Source organism: Salvia hispanica, chromosome 3, assembly GCF_029641045.1.
Source record: "Salvia hispanica isolate PSC_SH4W2 chromosome 3, Shi_PSC_v1, whole genome shotgun sequence".
In the NCBI taxonomy this organism is placed as follows: domain Eukaryota; kingdom Viridiplantae; phylum Streptophyta; class Magnoliopsida; order Lamiales; family Lamiaceae; genus Salvia; species Salvia hispanica.
In genome coordinates, this window is record NC_142694.1 from 48,687,812 (window position 1) to 48,701,693 (window position 13,882).

Sequence of the window (13,882 nt, forward strand, 5' to 3'; positions counted from 1 at the left end):
GTCACCTTCGAAGCTATGAGAAAAGGATTCGAAGAAGCTAGTAAAGCGAAGTGGTTGCTTTGCAACTCTTGTGATGCACTTTTTATTATCACTAAAAATACCTGCAAGTATACAGGGTAGATCTAGTATAGCTAAAGGTCAGTACCGAGTTTTCGAACACGGGGAATATAATTCCAACTGGCTATTGTGTACTAAGCGTCAAATACTATCTAAAGAAACAAGAGAATTTTGGATTAAAAACAATTAAAAGCAAGTAAACAACTAAATGCAATTAAATCACAAAGATAAAGTATGAGAGATAAGAGAATTCTAGGGATGTGCGTTCACAATTATGGTTATTATTGAAATTATAATTCAATTTCAAATCCAAATATTTTGCGAATACCAAATATTAGATTTAAAATTAAAGGCTCCAATTCTAATTTTTACTTGTTGAATTCAATGATACCGAATAGAGCCCTAGATGAATTAGGTAAGAAAGCATTGGAAAAAAGAGAAAGGTCAGGGTGACCAAGTAGATGAATGTCAGGGTAACTCCGGTGCGCCCCTCCCACTCGCCCCTCCACTATCCCTTCCCATAAAAACTGCATGTCACGTCAGCACTAGCCCTTCCCATTCCACTGCCACATCACTAGCCCTTCCCACTGCACTAGCCCTTCCCAATAGCCCTTCCCACTATTAAATTAATTCCAAATTAAAATTAAAATTCACGGAATTAAATTCTACACAAATACGAACGGGAAATACGAATATTTCATTTAAAAAAAAACATACATCATTCGAAAAAAAAAAATTACATAGTAGATAGAAAAAAAAACAACCACATCAGTGTCAACCCCTCCGCGTCCAAACCTCTTCGATGATATCCTCCTGAAGTCGAATATGGGCATTTCTTTGCCGCATGTCGGCAAATGCACGCAACCGCTCAACCTCTCCATGAGGTACCCCCATGTTCACATTCGCGGTGGCCACGCCGTGGCTTGGACCGGCACCCGTGTCATCTTCGTTGGTCCACTGAGTCAGTTCGTCCCCTTCACTTTCGACAATCATGGTGTGCAAAATGATACACGCGTACATGATGTCGCCGATGTTGGGAATATACCACTGCCGTGCCAGACCCCTCACCATCGCCCATCAACTCTGGAGCTTCAAGGATCATCGTGGAATGCTTGGCTTTGAAGCCGAAAGTGTGTATCCCCTTCCAGGCGGCGGGGCAGTTCCTCCACTCCCAATGCATACAATCGATGCTGCCCAACATCCCAGGGAACCCGTGCACCAACCCGTGCATATTAATCAGCCGCTGGCAGTCTTCGGAGCTCGGACGCCGAAGATACCTCTCCCCGAATATCGCTCTAACGCCCGCGCAAAACTCCAACAGACACTCGACGGCTGAAGACTCCCCAATGTGGAGGTACTCGTTGAACATGTCGGTCGGGCCTCCGTACGCCAGTTGCCTGATTGCGGCCGTACACTTCTGTATTGGCGTGTGTCCGAGTTTGGCAGCCGCATCCTCCTGATCCTGAAAAACTCGTACCTTCTCTCTAATGCACCAACGATATGCATAAACAGAGGACGATGCATCCTAAAACGTCGGCGGAATAAGGCATCCCCAAAATGCGGCTGCGGAGCAAAGTAGTCCTTATACAACCGAATATGTGCAGCAATGTGGTCCCGGGGTACATGCCGTCGGCGATGGATCGGCCGAGGCACGGCCGCCGCCGCCTGCTGCCGCCGCTGCTGCCTCTGCTGGAGCCGTCGATCAATCGCCTCTTGCACAGCGAGATCCAATTCGTCATCACTATAACCATCACTATCACTAGCGCCTCCGCCACTACCACCCGCACGACTACTCGCCATTATAGATAATTGAAAAAAGAGGTTAGAGAGAGAAACTTGTCAACACAAGTAGTGTGAATGAAATGAAGTTGGGGGAACCCTATTTATAGAGTTTTTTTTTATAAAAAAAAAATTAAAAATTCCGGACGTCCGTCCGGGACGTCCGACCTTCGCCACAGTGGCGGACGTCCGGTCGGACGTCGACGCGAGGGGCGAGCCCATCACAGGGGTACTCGGGACGGGCGTGGGCGCCCTTCCCGCTCCCTACGGCGGACGTCCGGTCGGACGTCGCCGACGGGCGACCGGGAGGGGCGCCGGTGGAGATACCCTCAGTGTCGCAATGCACATCTTAATTAATAATGAAGAAGACGCAGTGCAGGAAGACTAATTCAACGACTTGTACATGAATCTATTTCTTATATACTCTCATTCGATTCGACCCAACAAAACTTGTGTCTTTCCTTTCTCGTACAAAACCATTGGATTCCGTCGTAAATCTAGAAACTACAAACTCATAAATGAAAATCAAAATCCAGACTTAATCAGACGCGTACGAAGAAAATTGTTATGGTGACATTTTAAATTTCAAGTTGAAAATATCGGAATAATACTTTTGATACACATTTTTTATGATTATATGTTTATATGGGCTTTTGCACAATAAATATTCTTATAAAATACATAAAGTCCGATAATATTATATGGAAAATTAAAAAAAAAATCGCTTAAACCTCTCCCCCTTCTACATGTGTTTGTGTCCATAATTGTGTTTGATCAAATATACGTTTCGTATAAGTATGAGTTGAATTTATAATTGCATTTGCATTATAATGGTTTCTACAATGCTGACAGTAGCTAGCTCGTGCATCGGCGGTGCATGGGTTAAAACTGTCTTAAAAGGGTACTAATACTCCCTCCGTCCCACAAGAAATGTGCATTTTTATTAAGCATGAATTTTAATGCACAATTAATAAAATAAGAGAAAAATAGAAAAAAAGTAATTAAAGTATTGTAGTGGAGAATGAGTCTCACCTCATATAGAGAAAAGAGTTTCCAAATAAAGAACATATTCTTGTGGGACAATCTAAAAGGGAAAGAATACATATAGTTATGAGAACGGATGGAGTATTATTTAATAATTGTGGGTATAATTTTTCATTTTTTTAATCTCAAAAGGGTTACTACTACTCCCTCCGTTCATGAAAATTTGCCACTTATTTTCAGTTTCGTCCATCCCCAAAAAATTTGTCACCTTTCCGTAGTGGACCGCATATTTCACTAGCCTTTTCAATCCACTTTCTATTACATTTCTTAAAATCCGTGGGTCAAATGGTGACAAATTATTAGGGATGGAGGGAGTAGTATTTTTCCATTTTACTTCTAAGTTCTACCTCATATCAAAATCTCGTATCCGACGAAAATGGAGCCCATATTTTGGGTGAGGAACAACACGCTGCAAGACTTGGACCAAATGCAAAGACTTGATTGATAACGTAGAACAATTATATCTATATAACTCCATATTGTGTTGTGTTGTTATTCATTGCGATCAAGTATAATGATGGTGTTTGAGAGAGTAAAAGATATGCACATGTTAATCGTGTTGAGCATGTTCATGTTAGCGTCCTCGCTAGCAACAAAGAATTCCCCCTTAGCTAAGCCCAACTGCATCGATACTTGTGGCGACATACGCATCCCCTTCCCTTTCGGCACCACACAAGAATGCTACCTCGCTAGAGAATTCTGGGTGACTTGCAACCCCACAACTTCAAAGCTCTTCTGGATGGAAGCTGATATCGAAATCACAGATCTATCCCTCGACGGCCACCTCAAATTGCTGCAGTTCACAGCCAAAAATTACATTAAAAATGGCCAAAGTTATATCAGCAACAAACCATCTCTAAAGCTCACTAAATATTTCACGGTGAGCAACACTGCGAATAAGTTCACTATCGTGGGATGCGATGCCTATGGCTACGTGTCAGGGAATAGGCTGAACCGTGGTTTCACGACTGGCTGAACCGCTATGTGCAGCTCCCTGGATGATGTAACGGAAGGGGAGTGTGCGGGCGCGGGGTGTTGCCAGACTATCATTCCTGACGATGTGTGGAATCTTGAAGTTGAGGTCTGGAGCTATTTCAATTATAGTAGTATTTCCAACTTCAGCAGCTATTCCAATTATAGTAGTATTTCCTACTTCAGCAACTGTAGCTATGCCTTTTTCGCTGAGGACACTGCCTTCAAGTTTTCAAAGGATAATCTCACCAACCTGTTCAACGTTACCGAACTTCCTATGGTGGTTGATTGGTACATCGGGAATGAGACGTGCGAAAAGGCCACCGCCCATGCCTGCCTCAGTGCAAACTCTGATTGCTACAACCCCGAAAATGGCCATGGCTACAACTGTCGTTGCAGCGACGGATTCAAAGGAAATCCTTATCTAACTGATGGATGTATAGGTATATTTGCCTACCATTCTTTATTTCTCTTTGTATTTCCTGAATACTGTGTTAAGAAATGTTCGTTTGCAGATATTGATGAATGCGCAGATAAGACACATAAATGCACCAAGAGTGAGTATTGCTATAATACTCAAGGGAGTTACACATGTTCTTGTCCCAAGAAATACGATGGTGATGGAAGAGGTGAATATGGCTGCTCAAAGAAACAGAATATCAAGATTGCCTCTATCTCCATTGGTAATATTTAATTACTCCCTCCTCCTACTAGTTGTTCACTTTTGCCATTCCACTAACTTATTCCACTCACATTTATTATAAAACTAGTATATAAATGTGGGACTCATATTCTACTGACTATTTCAACCCACTTTCCTTTACCTTTCTTAAAACTCGTGCCGGAACCAAAGTGGACAATTATTGGGGGCAAAGGGAATATTCTTTTCTTGGATATGATTCTTGCTTCTTCGAACATATACTCACATTTTAGCTTGTTGTAAACAAACAAACAGTAGTTGCTGGTGGGATTATTGCTCTGCTACTTGCTGTCATCCTCCTCTTATTGGAACTCAAGAGAAGATCACAGAAAAAGACCAAGTCAAAATTCTTCCTCCAAAACGGCGGGCATATGTTGCAGGAGAAGCTCGCTAGAAGAGAAGCCTCACCGGAGATGATCATCATCTTCAGCTCATCCAAGCTACAAATGGCCACCAACAACTTCCACAGCAGTATGATCATTGGTCGAGGCGGCTTTGGTACAGTGTACAAAGGCGTGTTAGCGGACAGAAGAACAGTTGCGATCAAGAGGTCTATAAGAGTTGATCCCACACAAATCGAGCAGTTCATCAACGAGGTGATTGTTCTGTCTCAAATCAACCATAGGAATGTAGTTACACTGCTTGGTTGTTGCCTTGAAACCAACACACCCCTCCTAGTCTACGAGTTCATAAGCAATGGCACCCTCTCTTCGCACTTGCACAATGAGGCTAAGGCGCGTGTTCTGGACTGGAACATGCGTTTGAAGATTGCTGCGGAAACTGCAGGGGTGCTCTCATATTTGCACTCTTCCGCTTCTACTCCAATCATACATAGAGATGTCAAGTCGGACAACATCCTTCTAGACCATACTTTCACAGCAAAGGTGTCGGATTTTGGATCTTCAAAGTTGGTTCCTGTTGATCTTGCACAACTATCCACTATCGTACAAGGGACTTTTGGATACCTTGATCCTGAATATATGCAAACGAACCAATTGACAGAGAAGAGCGATGTTTATAGCTTTGGTGTGGTTCTCTTGGAGCTAATAACGGGGCGGAGAGCATTGAGCTTAGATAGACCGGTTGAGGAAAAGAGTCTAGCTAACTATTTCCTTTTTGTTCTGAAACAGGATAAGTTGTTTGGAATTGTTGATGATAATATTGTGTGTGTGGGAAATACAGAGCAAATATCTGCAGTTGCTAAGCTAGCAAAAGAGTGCTTGAACGTGAAAGGCGAAAATAGGCCTAGTATGAAGGAGGTAGCAATGGAACTCGAAGGACTAATGCTCGGAGGGAAGCACTCATGGGAACGTGATGTTGTAGACACCGAAGAAGAGGCAGTGTCTTTGCTTCCAATTGACTACAATGGAATGAGTGGTGTGAGCTCAAGTTCGGGATATGATAGCGTCTGCAGGGATCATATTGTGTTGCCAATCAATGGTGGAAGATGAGAAATTACTTTGAGTATAGGCATTTATCTATGAATGTATGCATGTTGGGTATTGTTATTAATTAGTTTTTCTTTCAATATGGTGCAATTTGGTAGTATTTGTTTCATATATTGTGCTTTTTGTATATTAAGCCTAGTGTATGTTGATATTGAATAATTTTAGTTTTAAAAGTGCTTAGTTCTTAAGTATGCACATACATAAACAATAACGGGATTCAAATCCAGAAAACAAATAAAAGATCAGCATATAAAGAAAGTATGATTATGTCCTTTCCAACAGAACCAATATGGGGGTCATATATATCCTATAAGAATTTGGAGAAATTTATTGATAATCTTACAAAGTGAAGGATGAGATGATAGATATTGATTATGGACTGTGTTTTTATATTTACATTTTTACAATATGGAGGGAGAGGTCACCTTTCATTTTCACAAAATCGATAATGTGTGATACTACTATAATTGTTTACATAGATAAATTTAGAGCTAGCAAATAAAAAGTGCATAAATTAATCTATAAAGCGCTGGATCAAGTAGTTATGAACGTTCCAATTACTCAATATCCAAATTAAAGATTGATAGCTCATTTATCCTTCCATCAAGCTTACACGTTTCAGCATCGTCTTTGACTTTCGACTGCTTAAATGTTCATTTTTCTCCAAGTACCAATCGCATGCATCTAAGATGAATTTTCTACATTTATTTATCAGTTAAATTAAGATGACAAAGCAAAATAGAATTTGTGTGGCAGAGAGTTTTCTATACTAAGTACACCGTTCATCCGTCCCACGTCCCATTACAAGTTTCTATACTAAGTACGCCGTTCATCCGTCCCACGTCCCATTACAAGTTTCTATACTAAGTACACCGTTCATCCGTCCCACGTCCCATTACAAGTGACATATTTCTGTTTTAGTGTTACATGTCCATAACATTTTTATAAGTAATTTTAATGTGTACTTGACATTTTACAGCATCTCATGGAACAATATATAATTAAGTAGCACACAATACTGTGACAACAACCATCATAGAAAATTAAAACAACAATAATCAAACAAGAAAATAAGTACACAGAGAAAATCCTTATTAATGGTTACAAAATTGACACTAGAAACCATAATTAGTTATCCTTGTAGGCCATATAAAGCTCGACTTATTAGGAGAAAAACATCTCAATAATCTACCAGCATTCATTCAAATTGATTTCAACTCGAAGCCTAAAGTAAACATCTCCTTCAATTGAATCCGTTGATAAAGTAGCGACGCCTCGAGCCATGAAAAAATTGCCGGTGCCTCCAATGACCGAAATGTCCCTAGTCTTGTTCATCAACGGGTCCGCCCCCGCGAAGTTCAACGTGCCCACGTAGTCAGTGGAGTTGAAGAAGAACGAGAAGCTGAGCCACGCGCCGTATGTGCTCTTGTGGTCGTACAAATACATGCCCTGGGCGCAGCACTGGGGGAGAGTGCAAGTTGTTGTCTAGGGTTATGGGGTCGTCGAACGCCACCAAATCGCCAAAGTTGTAGGGCGTCGCCACAGTGGTCTTGTTACCTCACTGTGGGGACCCGATGATCTGGACACTACAAAAAAGTCGCCAATTAGTGACGGAAAAATCTATCACTAATCAGTGAAATTTCTTCGCTAAACAGATTAGTGACAGATCAATATTGGGCAGATCCATCATTAATAAACTCGTCGGTAAAAAGTTTTAGAGATGGTTTTTCCATCATCTCACTAAATTTACTATGATGGAAACTGTAGGCGACTACTTGGCATTAGTGACGGAGTAATCTATCATTAATTAGTGACCGACACTTTTCAATCACTAATTTTGTCACAGGTTGTTGAGCTATTGGATTCCGTCACTAATTCCGTCAGTATCTTGCATTTTTTTGTGGTGGGAGGTGGCATTCTCGTAATTGTGCCCATTGTAGAGGGTGTCGTGGAAATAAAAGACGAGTTGTTGGCACAGGGGCCGGGGTGGGGTTTCCGGCTACCGCGAGCGGCGGTGACGAGGAGGCAAAAGAAAATGGTCATTAATTTTGATGTAGTGGCCATTATGGGCAAGGGCTCCTTAGAGATATGTTAACAAAATTAAAGACTATAGTCCTACTTGATGTTAGTAGTAGTAGAAGAGTATTAGTGTGAAGTAGATTATTAAGTGTGATAATGGGCGTTGGGAAAGGGAGTTGGGGGATGCAGGTGAACTTGTTTAAATTTTAATGATTAGATGAAGCCAATTTCGATAGAATCGGTCGTCGCTTCGCAATTCGAGAAAATAGTGTTAATTTTGTATTATAAATTTTTTTTTCTTAATAATATAGTCCAAACTCATTAATAGATCCAATATTCGATTATTGTTATTTCATTCTTAAAGTCCCACCATTGATTTATTTTTTTCATAGTTTTATCATAAAAATAATTTTTTTTACAATAGCGTAATAAATTATTATTTATTTCCATTTAAAAATGACATTTGATATTCTGATTTAGAATTTATCTAACCAAATAAAAAATATTAATCTAACAACAGTAACATCAAATTTAAGAGTTAATTATAGCTTTCTATGTTTAGCGATCCTAGTTTGGTTCTCGAATTCTTTACAATATTTGTGATAAGATGAAATTTTATTCAATAAACTAAAAATTCATAACCTTTTTTCTCTTTCTATTTCAGTATTTTTCTGAAAAAGTTTGTTAATATGTAGTACTCAATGTCACAAAAATGATGCACTTTCAACAAGAGCGCAAGATTCCACGTTTAAAGCAGGGGGAAAGAAGAAGAAACTAAATCGCATATTTTGCCAGGAATAATTCTTCACATATGGACTAGTGTAGGGTCAAAAGGAAAGAAAAACACAAAAACAATTGACTACATCAACTTGTTCAAAAACCCCACACGCATGTTAGTATGTTACGAGTGAATTCGTTCTTCCAATCAAGAATCAAAGTTAGCCATCTTTTAGGAATAAGTTCAAACTATACAAATCTATAAAACCAAACTAATCTTTGTGTTTGAAAAAAATACTACTCCCTTTGTTCCATAGTAATAGAGGCATTCCATTTTGCACACTCGTTTTGAAAAAATAATTATAAATAGTTAAAATGGAGAAAAAGTAAAGTAAGAGAAAGAATGATGTAGAGAAGAGTCTTATCTATAATATTTTGTCTCTTACTTTACTTTTTCTCCACTTTAACTATTTATAATTATTTTTTCAAAACGAGTGCGCAAAATGAAATGCCTCTATTACTATGGAACGGAGGAAGTACAACATATAATCAGTGATGGACGCAGGATTCCAATATTGAGGGGTCCAAATTATTGTTAACAATTGTTGTAGTATAATTTTTTGTGTCAACGAATGCCGAAAACAGTCCCGACCTAAACAATTGAAGAATATTGTTTTTAAAATTATACTACAACATAACTTTAAAATTAAATTTACAAATATTATATGACATATATGTATATTTATAAGGCTAACGAATTACAACTATTTTTAATCTTAAATTATAAATATCATTACTAGTCTGACAAAATAAAATATGAGAATCGAAAAAATAAAATAATATGAAAAATATCATATTTATGGGCATAACTTTATGATCTTATCATAACAATATTAACAAAAATGAAAAAATAAATAAAATTACACAAAATCACTAGTTAAAAAAACCATAGATTACTTTATTAACTTGCTAATGAATTAACTATAAAAATTAGAGAAATGAATTAACTGTCAAAATTAGAGAAATAAATTAACTATTATAAAATTGAATAATCTAACTATGATAAAATCTAGTAGGAGAAATTACAAATTATATACTCCCTATAAATAAATTACTACTACAAAACCAAGGTAATTACACCTTGCATACACAATGTCTTGTCATGTTTTAAATTAATACCAAAAAATTTTAAGTTGACATGAATCATACAAAAAAGTTTCATTAGTATTTAATTTAATACAATCTATTAAAATTATTTAACGCCGTCCATTATATGTTAACTATATGGATAGGTGGGATAAATATATAAAAAAAAATAACCACACTTATGTAGTTAGTGATATATTTTAATTTTCAAAATTCCATCATTCATGAGAACAACATCGAAACCCCTTGTGTAAAAATAAACAGTAAAAAGCTGTCATACATAAAATGCATAAGCAGTTAAAGCAACATGGCATATTTACAAATTAAACCAATAAGTCATAGCATTCAAAAATTTGATTAAAAGAAAGAACTAAAAATTTATTCCACTAAGTCATAGAATTCAAAATTTTGATTAAAAGAAGAACTAAAAATTTCCATCGATGAACTTTTAATCAACAAAATACTCCTTCCGTCATATAAAAATATGAACAATTAATATGACACGAAAATTAAGATAAAATTGATAAAGTAAAAGAGAGGAGGAGAAGGATAGTTAAGTAGTGTTAGTGGATAATGAGACTCGTATTATTAGTAGTGTTTAATGATGGTATAATAATTAAGTTGTAAATAAGTTAATGTATAATTTTTGAAAAATGGAACATATATTTTATGGAACATATCAAATAAAAATTGTATATATTTTTATATTTTACTCTTGTTTAACCTAGACTAAAAGTAAGTTTACCTATACTACGCTACAAAGTTTAAATATTGAGTTGGAGTACTCAAACTAAACTACGACTTTAAAAATGATGTGGAATAATCAAACTTCCGAATCAAAATATATCAACTGAAAACGCATTCAGAATGTGTATTAGTTTTGTTTTTTTTTCCTCAGAATGTGATTTAGTTTAAAACAACTGTGTTTAAAATATTTTAATAGAATGTATTAAATTAAAATACTAATAAGACTTTTTGTATGATTCATGTCAACTTATAAAGCTTTTTGTGTCAATTTGTAACATTAATGAAATATTTTGAATGTAAGGGGTAAATTACCCACACAAAATCAATGAGAAATATACGGTAATCCATGAAGTATTGTAGTTAGGCAAAAATCAACAATATAAACCCAGCATCAGAAATCGCCCTCTATATCTCATGATTTGTCTTATAAATATAAAATATATGGTAAAAAGACAAATGGTTGGGGGTTTCAAGGGACCTCATGCCTCTTAGTACGTCCGCCCCTGCATAAAATGGTATTCCGGATTTTAAATTTATGTGCTTTAATTTATTGTAGATTAGAAATTTAGAACCTTAACTTAGAGGGAAATTTCAGTTTTAACTTTAACTATTATTTACTTTTTCTCTAACTTAAATTTTGAAGAATGTATAGTAGTATTCCTTATATACTTCACCCATTTATTAAAAATAGAAACACTTTAATTCGTAGTCTGTTTCTTATGAATTCTTTTAATTCGTGTTTAAGTTGTGTCGGTCATGTCTACGTGTAGTAATAATTTTGATTGAGTGGTTTAGAATCTTATGATAGTGAAATTAGTTGATGTAGGGCGAATGTGAAAAAGTACGTTGACTATAATATTGTTCAATATTTAAGTGGAAATTCTAATTTTAAGAAAATGAAACAGACTCCAAATTATATTTTGTCAAAAATATTATCGAAATTCAAATTATTTTCAGATAATCAAAAAATATTTTTTCGTATTTTAAAATTAGGGTGAAAGATAATATCTCCTCAACGTACAATAAAATACAGGATAAAGTAATGTGAACTTATAAACTCACAATTAATACATTTAATTAAATTAATAATATACACAATTTAAACCTGGCTTCAAAACCCATAACGTCCAACATTATTAATTTCATTTTTTATTCATTTTCTTCTGAGTTTCTAGTGTTTGTTAACATATAAACTTAATGAACATAATTTGGATAAATTTTTACCCTCTCATTTCCATTAAATATTCTATATTTCTTATTAAAACGGACCCCAATAAATGTCCCTTTCACTTTTACTATTTTTAATAAGGACTGGATTCAATATTCCACTAACTCATTCTGTTCACCCACTTTCTTTCATAAAGTCGTGACAAATTCTTAAAATCCGCACGATCAAGGGTCATGGCCTCATGGCGACCGGAGGAAGTATTATTTAAATAATTTTATATTTTAATTAAATAATTGCAAACTTTATGAAATAACAAAGAATATGAAAATTAAGAAATGAAAATTTTAAAGAAAGATTCAAGGATCGACCTCAGTTGTGGGAAGCAAAATTTTAATGGAAAACAAAGTTCGTTCAGGTTTCGGTTCGGTTTTTCGCCCAAATCGAACCGAACCCGAAAAATTGAATTTAGGCTAAAATTGAAACCGAACCGAACCGAACCGAAAAATTGAAAAAACAAAAACCTAACTTAAAAAACCGAACCAAACCGAAAAACCGAAATTTTAAAAAAAAAACCAAAAAACTGAAAAAAAAAATACTATATATATATATATATATATAAAATTTATTTTGTTTTATGTATACTAATAGAATATAAATATATATAATATAAAATTAATAGAATATATATAATACATATTATATAAAAATATAATAAAAGAATATATATTATGTATATGATATAATATACTAAATTAATAGAATAAATATATATAATATTATATTTAAAATATAATTCAGTTTTTCGTTTTTCAGTTTTTTTTCCGCCCGAACCGAACCGAACTGAAAAATCGAAAAAATCAAACTGAATTTCAAAATTTCGGTTTGGTTTGGTTCGGTTCGGATATTCGATTTTCGGGTTTTTTTTCTCACCCCTATTCTTACCCATATTATGGGTGCTGTCGGAATAGTGACAATATGGAGTTTATTTTTATTGCTATAGGTCATGCCACAAATAAAATTCCAATGAAAATACATTTGATAACCGCGTAGATTACCTGAGGTAAAATTTATTCTCTCGTCGTTCTTCTCTTCTCAATTCTACTACTTCCTCCATTCAAAAAAAATTCTCTCGAACGTGGAGGACGACACGAATTTTAACTAAAAATTGGTAAAATAAGATAAAAGTATTAAAAATAGGTAAAGTTAGAGAGATATGCAGAAAAAGTAATTAAGTAAAGTATGAGAGATCAATGTGAAAAAGTGAATAAAGTATGAGAGAGAAATTATTTATTTTTAAAAATGAAATTATTTTTAAAAATGAGATTATTTTTTGTGGACGGGGGAGTATAATTTTGTGAGATATAGAGTTTATTTCCCTTTGTCGGTATAAAACAAAATAGTATGTGGTAGGAGGACAATATTTTGATTTTTGATCCACTCTTCATTTATCTTTCCTTTTACGGAGTATATATTATTTCCCTGCATATCGATCTTTGAGAACTTAATTACTTCTAATCATAATTCATAAGAGTGTAATTTCTTTATTTAGTTTTAACAATTTATATCCGAATCTAAATCAAAGTTGTAATAGTGTTAATATGGTCAGAGATGATACACGATAAAGAGAGGATTCTCCTCCATATATGTCACTATATAACCTAACTACTCCCTCCATCTTAAGATATTAGACCACTTTCTTTTGGGCACAGGAATTTAGAAAATATTGTTTAATGATGTAAGTGAAGTTGATAATAAAATAAATTTTTACCATAAATAAAAATGACTCAAGTGTGTTGGGACAACCCAAAATGGTATATGGGTGTAATATCTTAGGACGGAGGGAGTTATTGGCTTGTAAAGTTGTAAATTATATGAGTAGAAAATTCCAATAGCTTATTATTCGTTCAATTGTCAAATATAAAGATCTGATAACATATCAACACATGTTGATGGATGGTAGGTTTTGAAGACAACCATTCAGAGACACAATAAGACTTTTCTTGCAATAATATGCACAGCTTGAACGTTTACTTTGAATTTCCAAAAATATTCGTTTGGAGTGAGAAGTCACGAATGTATAAATAG

At 35.3% G+C, this 13,882-nt stretch overlaps 2 pseudogenes; one reads left to right on the forward strand and one right to left on the reverse strand.

The window, feature by feature from the left end:
- Positions 1–3,394: 3,394 nt before the first annotated feature.
- On the forward strand, positions 3,395–6,129 carry LOC125210245 (wall-associated receptor kinase 2-like; annotated as a pseudogene).
- A 1,059-nt stretch (positions 6,130–7,188) lies between these two features.
- Positions 7,189–8,064, reverse strand: LOC125211046 (dirigent protein-like; annotated as a pseudogene).
- Positions 8,065–13,882: the final 5,818 nt, after the last annotated feature.